At 37.2% G+C, this 8,924-nt stretch overlaps 1 protein-coding gene across 2 annotated transcripts in view; it reads right to left on the bottom strand.

Moving 5' to 3' along the window:
* Positions 1-8,924, bottom strand: part of LOC107673369 (zinc finger and BTB domain-containing protein 46-like) — a 68,662-nt gene that overhangs the window by 12,459 nt on the left and 47,279 nt on the right. The window lies entirely within an intron of this gene.

Below are 8,924 nucleotides of genomic sequence, written 5' to 3'. Positions count from 1 at the left end.
GGGGGGCAAGGGGGCAAGGGGCACACAGCTAGAGAGGGAGAGGAGGGAAGAGATGAAGAGACCGGAGTGAGGTTAGGGCTTGGCCTCTCTCGCTGTTTTTTGGTCCTCTCCATCCACCCACGTGTACACGCAAGGGATAGCCGCATGTATGTATATGTGTGTGTGTGTGTGAGTGAGAGATAAAAAAATAGGAAAGAAGAGGCTTTTAAATGATGGCGGCGTTTTCTTTATTTAAAAAAAAACTACTTGCTACTTGCCAGAATCTGTGCAAAAGTTCAAACAGGATATACACAAAATAGACTGTAACACATGCTACATGACAGAAACCAAGAGTAGCAGAGGCAAAGGTTCAGAGAAAGGTGAAATATTTACACTGATTATAGAACGTAGAGGGACAAATGTGACATTCTGATTTGACTTCTTTGAGGAATGATTTATTTTTGATATATAATAATCTGGAATGTCAATTTAATGTGTTAATTCAGTGTAGTTATTTAAAAAAAAAAAAATCATGCCCTATGACCTCTATGCAATTCTGCAGTAAGGAATTTTCATAGCAAGTTGCACCTCAAGATGCATTATTAAAGCTTTTCAAACTACTTAACTTTCTAAGAAACGGTACTCATGCCGTAAGACATGATGCAATGGTTGCAGTCTGCATTAAGGTACGGTTACATTGGTGACAGTTTGCTGAAAAAAAAAAAAACTGCCAATAGTGTACCCATGCATGAATCATAAGTCAGACAGTAGTCACTTTGAAACCAAGCAACTTTCTGAGGGTCAACTCATCAAACTGACATGACCAACTGAACCTAATTTTATTTTTTTTTTTAAATCTTTCATCCTCACCCGAAATTCCTGAAAGGATGACTGGATTTCACCTGAGAAAATTCAGTGAATGTGACCACACCTTTAGACTTCTAAACTCACTTTTTGTTACTTCTATTCAATGATTCACTTGTCTACCACAATAACTTGTTTTACATTCAAAGTTTGCAATTTAATAACATGTAATTTTTCAGACGTGTGCTAGACCTCTACAATATACAAGGACATCTGAATAGACAGTATATGTGAAACTGAGCTACTTTCAAGCCACTGTGTTTCTGAATGTTCATCTTGTCTTTTTTTGGACAAGAATGTTTGTGGACTCCTGTTGTTGGGAATATGCTGGAGTTGCTGGTTAAGCACTAAGTGGACAGATGCACATGCTACAGTAATGCACAACCACGAACAGATTCCTGTAATTCTCTTCTCCTACACTATCCACTCCCATCTAGCACAGATCACCCTCTCATTTCTCCTTCCTTTTGTCTGCAATGTGTAAATGTAGCCGTGCTGCAGACTCCTCTGCATCAATTAACAGTAACTGAAACTGAATGTATGGTTCACATAAAGCCATCAGTCTACTGTCATTCTCTCATTTATAAAATTCCCAACTAAAATGCACTTAGGTATTTTGATGGCGGATGCAAATCTTTCCAGGAAATTCTTCAGGGGGTAAGTGAACACAATGTGGTGCAGGTTTGATAGGATCTGGGACGGGCATTTGACCTAATGACCACCAACCGTGGTCCATTACAATAGAAATTTAAAGACTGATCACAGGTCAGGGTTTGAGATCAAGCCTGTAAAGCTTTGTCTCAGACTTTGGTTTAAAGATGAACTAAATTTCACATCTCTCCTATTAATTATCTAAATAAAGTAACATGTCCTACGGTTGGTTTCCCAATCTAATGGAATTAGAAAATGCTCATCTGAATGTAGAAACAATGAGTGGCTGGGAGGATAACAGGAAATCATGTTATGCTATTACAGCTCATGATACACCAGACTCAAGAGAAACTACCACATGGTATCTGGCCAACTGAGGTTAACCACCAGCTGCAATGTCATAGGGTGTCTTTTCTAGGGGAAACGGTACAAACCTTCATATGTTACGTTCCCATGATAATACCTGACTGCTAACAATATTTTTGTGTGGTTTGGAAGATACTTTAGTCTTAGACCAATTTGTTATGTGAACTATGGCTGCTTTCAAAATCGCATTCTCTCTAAGTAGGTACTTCTTTTGAATAAGTAATAACTTTGCAACCATTAAAAAAGTGTGTTCTATGTAGTATGAATGTGTGTAGTATGAATTTAATCTAGACATACTACATTCACCATGTTGTCATTTTCATGTGACCTACATGTATTGGCTGTGTTGCTTCACTGCCATTCACAATCCTCTCCCATGGCCTCATGTGATAGTTAAAGGGATAGTTCACCCAAAAATGAAAATTCTGTCATTAATTACTCGCCCTCATGTCGTTTCAAACCCGTAAGACCTTCGTTCATCTTCGGAACACAAATTAAGATATTTTTGATGGAATCTGAGAGCTGTCTGACCCTCCCATAGACAGCAACACAACTGAAATGTTCCCAAGTCCAGAAACGTAGCAAGGAGATCTGTAAAATAATCCATGTGACATCAGGGGTTCATCCGCAATTATACGAAGCTACGAGAATACTTTTTGTGCGCAAAAGAAAAAAAAACGACTTTATTCAACAATTTGTCTCCTCCGCATCACCCTGTAGCGCCATATTGGAGAGTATCAGCTGGACGTAAACAACGTATGCTGTTCTGTGTCAGCTGCGTCACGCGGATCTGTTTCCTATGTTGTTGTGATTTGACCTGAACGAAAACAGCTGACACAGAACAGCATACGCTGTTTACGTCCAGCGGATATTCTCCAAAATGGCACCAGGGTGATGCAGAGAAGACGAACTGTTGAATTTTTTTTGGGTGAACTAGCCCTTTAAGTGTTCATCAGATACGCAATTCAGAATGTTGTCGAAATAGTAGGTTATCTGAGTACTTTTTGCTTACTATTTTATGAATACTGTGAATTCTGACAATATTCTTTTAATGTTTGTATGCATATTTGGATACAGCCTATGTTGTAGCATGGGCAGATAATAGGCAAAACTGTCTAGCTACAACCCACCCTGAAGTGTAATGACCTATGAATTATGCAAAAAAAAAAGAAAAAAGAAAAAAAAAAGAAGCAGACAAATAGCTCGAACTGCAGGACAGTTTTACCTTCATTAGTGAAGCATTTACAACCAACTAGAAAGGCACATGCTCAGGTCCAATTTAATGAAATTTCAGCCCCAAAATAACCAAAATTTCAGCTAATTTCTGATGACAGATTGCCAAAAGATGCACAATTATGAGCACATTCATTTGAATTCCACTTTAGAAAGCAATTGAATTTACTAGGTTACAACTAATATCCAAATTGCACTTCAGCATGTCCCATATACTGTAATTTAAACTGAATTGTCTCAGGTTCATGTCAATACTTCAGAAATGTTTTACAATCAAGAGTGCTAATCTAAGCTTGGGCTGAGTTTGTGTTTATCCAATATCATTTTTTATTTAAATAATTGTAGTTTTCATTAAACATTTTATTCACAGTTTTCAAATGTTGCTTTAATTTACAATGTTTTTCTTTGTAAATGCTGCTCTCGCAACTCCCTTCTTTTTTAGCAGAGCAATAAATATTAAAAATAAATAAATATAAAAATAACAAAATAAAAGTTTGCAGTGTAAATGCAGCCAAAAGAGACCTGCAGCTTCCGGTGAAGTTACTAATAATCAATCTTCTTTTTTAATAAAATTGTAATAACATAAGCCCTCTGCAGTTTCACATTGAAAGCATTCTTTATTTTTTTATATGTAATAATAAAATGTTTGCTATCACCATTTGTATTTTTAAAGCTATTTATTTTGCTAAATGCTACTGCTTTTTTTATTTTAAACAGTACGTCCACAGCACATTGTTAATGATGGACTCACATTCATTCACGCTGAATTGCCAAACACTATTTCTAAACATCTTGATAAAATCTGTACATCAACTGCAGATAAGAGAGAAATAAATACTGCTACAACAAGAACTATTGCAGATATATTTGTAAATATATGTACTGCATGTCAAAAGTTATCAATACAATAACACAAATGGAAATATGGGAATTATGTAATATTTTACTGATAATTTATAAAAATCATATATAAAATAAAATTCATATACATTTAAACATTATTAACATTTATATTTGTCTACAAAATTTATTTTGAGAATTTTAGCATTTTTGACAAATTCAGACAATAAATTCAGTCAAGTATGTCCAAACTTTTAACTTCTAATTTAACTTGTAACATGTGAAGTTACATATCTACAAATATGACAGTAAGGTCAAATTCAGCGCTACAGATTACAGTATTCGTACTGTAAATGTATATTCATAAACCTATTTTGTTCTCTATATATTTTATGCATACCATCCCATGTGCAGTACTGTACATGTTCTGTATTGTATTGCATTATAGTATTGTAATATATTGTATATTGCATTGTGTTATATTATTAACTGTGTATCATTTAATATCCACACTGTATTGTATGTGGTTTGGAATGTGCATTGAGTGTTTTTTTCTTTTTTTTTCTTTGGAACAACTCACTGATTCCTAGTAAGTGCAAATTTGTATATCCGTACACATAAAACCTCACACACACACACACACACACATACACACTCCCCTGAGACTCCGGCAGTGGCGTTGAAGAGGACAGGTTGTCAGCCTGCTGTCAGTGTGTATAGATCAGTAGAGAAGACAGACACACACCTAAAGCAAATCACACCACCAAACCTGACCCAGGATCAGCCAATAACACACTATCTGGGTTAATCACAGCAGCCTGCAGGACGCAAGGGGACCCGCCGTGACCCGCTCGGCTCGATCAAATCAATTCCTTTCCCAGAGACTTCAACAAATCTGAAGAGGAGGGCGACTAGTGATCCGTCAGAGCGGCACGGTGCGGTTCAACGAGCGCTGTTTGTTTTAGAGGGGTGCAGAACCCCAAACTATCATCGGTGGATTGGTTACATATTAACAAGAGCCTTGTGTGTGTGTGTGTGTGTGTGCTGACTTTAATACACATCTCTTCATGTAGAACATGTTTGAGATCTTCCATGATTATTGTTGAAAATCCTTTTTCAAATGTTATCTTTCCAATAAAATCAGCATGAACTAACAAATCTATTTACATTCTTAATATATTATTGGGATTCTTCACCCAAAAATGAACATTTAGTTTCAAACCATTGCATTTTCTTCAAAATGGATGTAAAGCACCATAAAATTGTGGATTTTAGTCAAAATCGTCAGAAGCTTTATGTTAGCTATGAATGACCAACTTTGGTTATGAACTCAAGAATCAGACCAGTCCCTTTTTCAGCTAATTTGTCACCAAGCCCTCTTCATTGACAAACCCTCCCCAACTACGTCACTTAAAGTCCACTTTTTACAATTAAATAAATTTTACTCTGAAATATCTCATTACAATGGGTAAAATGGGTTGCGAATGGTGTTTCATGCTGACTTTAAGCCAGAAGTAAAGATCTCAGGAACATTCCGGCAGTGCTGGTGGAAGGCAGGATTTGTACATTAGCGAGATGATCAGATTAATGCTCCTCTATGTCGTCTTTTAGCTGGAGTTTAGGAGACAAAAGCTCCCGTGGTGCGAGTGACAGCCACTGTGTTTCATCCTCATGAGTGGCCATTAAGACTTAATGTAGTTCAGCAAACACACACTCTTGAGCCTGCCCTAAGGGTTTTAAGAGCAGGAGTGGTTCAGAGTTGTCCTCCCTCTGCTATTCAGAAGACTGAACTTAAACAAACAAAAGAGACAATTACCAACCCAGGACAGAGGGAGAGAGAGAGAGAGAGAGGCAAAGAAAGGGAGAGAAGGAGACATAAACTCACAGAGGAATAAGCCAAAAATAACATAGCACACTCACAGACCCACACACATTCAATACTTTGACAAAGTGATTGAGTGTGGGCAAAAATTGGGTTTGGCGATCCCAAAGCTTTTATGAAATTCAGTGCCATTCATAAAAGCTCTGGTGTTTTCGGAGGACGTATTCTACCACAAAAATGTTACTACTCACACACACTTCAACAAAAGGACTTGTTGAGGGCATAAATATGTATGGACATATCTAAATATGACAAACTACAGTCTAGAAATTCTAATTCTTTCTCAGCTAAGTACATTCAGATGTAAAATTCAACACTGCCTTCTGTCTGCAGCCATTCAACACACTATTTTACATGTATCTAGAGTCATTATGAGCAAACTGCAATACAACCTAACTGTACACAGCTGCAGACTTCACATCATGTTTTTGTCATTGTCCCATCATAAAAAAAATATCAACATATACACACACACACATCTGGAATTTCATGTGTATGTGTGTGTGTATTATCAATGTTCTAAATATGCAGTTTTCATCATGCAATTTTGTAAATATTCAAGTATAGCCTTCCTTTGTGTGTTCCCAGTGTTGAACAGCACATAATCTCATTAAATAAAATAAGTAATTTGTTAATATTAAATATGTAGTAATGTCTTAAAGGGCACCTATTAAGCCCCTTTTACAAGATGTAATATAAGTCTCAAGTGTCCCCAGATTGTGTCTGTGAAGTTTCAGCTCAAAATACCCCACAGATCATTATACCATTTTGAAAATATCAATTTGGAGTGGAAGCAAAAACACGTCGTTTTCATGCATGCATCTTTAAATGCTCCCTGCCGCCTTTTCCAGAAGAGGGTTGTGCCTTTATAGCTCTTACCTCGGATACTCTGCCAAAACAAAACATCTGTCTGGTTTTGATTATCATGTCTATCGTGCCGAAAACTTTTTGCGTTTTGAAGCCATTTCAGTTTAAACTTCTAATATAGGGTTTTCTAAGGGCACACATCCGAAGCACGCGCACAGAAAGTGACTGTCACACGGCATGTGAGCACTAAACTAAGTTCTCTTTCATGTCTTATTGCGCTTAAACTGTCAAATACACAGATAATTTACATAAACACAGTAGGTTATATCTGTAAACGTAAACAGCTGGGAAAGAAATTGCATGTTTATATTAGATTAGTGTATTAAGTGACAGCAGCGTAATATACAGTAGCTACTGCTGTCTATGCTGTTAATATGACCCAAACATAGAATATAATTCGAAATTTGATAATATTTAAGTAAAAAATTTGAATTTAGTTTTTCAGCCATTTTGACAGCCCTAAAACACTGGTAAGAATTTAAAAGTAATGCAATTTATAAACTTTAGTGACGATATGTGACTGCCTCGATTGTGCAAGTGACAATTCCTGTGTAAACTGTGCAGCGTGCAGCTCGCTTATAGACAGACGTGAGATCACATTCAGCATTATAATTATTTCACCCGCACCGGACAGAGACTGTGCCGCTGCATGTCATGCCAAACCTCTCACGACAGCGTCATCAGCTTGAGATCAGTTTTTTGAGATCGGCCTTTTTAGAGACCGCCGATCAATCATCCCAAAGCGATTATCGTCCGATAGTGATCGTTTTGGTTATCGTGTATATCGTGCTGGAATCATGTGTTTTAAAGCCATATCAGTTTTAACTTCTGATATACAGTTTTCTGACCGCGCACATCCGAAGCACGCGAACAGAAAGTTTCTGTCACACGGCATGTGAGTAATGTTACTAAACTAAGTTCTCTTTCTTGTCTTATTGTGCTTAAACTGTCAAATACACACAAGGTTATATTAAAAACACTTTACAAAAACACAGTCGGTTATGTCTGGGAAGGTAAACAGCTGGGAAAGAAATCGCTTGTTTATATTTGATCTGTGTATGAAGTACCTAATCTATAGCTGTCTACGCTGTTAATATGACCCAAACAATAAATAAAAACAGAAAATCACTCACTGCTCTTGGCTGAATAATTTCTGTAGCTTTAATAAGAAGACATTTCTTACTTAAATGCTAGGGGTGCTCCAATCAGGATTTTTTAGGCCGATCACCGATCGCCGATCACAGAAAGCAGTATCTGGAGCGCTTTCAGAGTATGCATTTATTTGTCATTTGAACTGTTTGGAAACGGAGCGTAAATGTGGAAGTCCTTCAAAGATTTCTTATCCTGTTGTGCCCTCTATTGGACCAGCGACTAGTCGACGTCAAGCTTAAAGCGTCATGGCAGAGCATTGAAGTCGACTAGTCGACTAGTCGATTAGTCGGTGCAACCCCTAGATGACGCTGAGTTTTCTTTACAAGGACATTCGCAGGCTTCATTGCACCGGATGCGCTGAGAGATGCGCGCTTTGCTTGATGTTACACTTGAAGTGTGCGGTCTCGCCTGTCGGTATTTTTCTGCTCTACAAAGTCATAATTTATGTGGTTTTGAATGCAGTGGACTTATATATTTAAAATATGAACCTCACTAACAGAAGGCTGCTTTCAATTTCAAATGCTGACGCGCGCTTTGTTTTTGAAGACTGTTGGCGCATGCGGCTGTGCGCGACTCTGTGTAAGTGGTTTCATGCACTTGCGTCTCAAAATGGTTTTATGACGCAAAATTAATGTAAACACAGCCAGTTATGTTTTAAGGGATTAAACGGACAGGACAAACCACATTACTTCTTATATTTCAAAAGAGATCCGTGCGTGAATGCAGCTAGACATTTATTCAGGGCCTGAATTTCATTTTTGAAAATGGGGGGAATTCCCCTCTTAGGTGTCTCTTGTGAGAGAAGAAGCAGCTTTCACACAGGAGTCCGCTACTGATCCGTGGCTGTTTACAACAAACATAACATTTATCCATTATTTTTATTTCAAATCCAAACATTGTCACTGAAAATGCTTTTTCAGCATTGCAATTCTTTTTTTACACAGTACAGTAATACAGTCTTTCATAGACATGTTTAAATACAATAAATATAAGCAACACATTATTCATTGCTTTTTACTTTTGCATTTACTTAGATTTATATATTAAGTTGCTCAAGCAAGTGGCAAAACATTTAAACTACTTTTCTTAC

This window comes from Sinocyclocheilus anshuiensis, unplaced genomic scaffold (genome assembly GCF_001515605.1).
Source record: "Sinocyclocheilus anshuiensis isolate Anshui unplaced genomic scaffold, SAMN03320099.WGS_v1.1 scaffold453, whole genome shotgun sequence".
Lineage (NCBI taxonomy): Eukaryota > Metazoa > Chordata > Actinopteri > Cypriniformes > Cyprinidae > Sinocyclocheilus > Sinocyclocheilus anshuiensis.
This window is presented reverse-complemented; position numbering and strand designations above follow the sequence as displayed.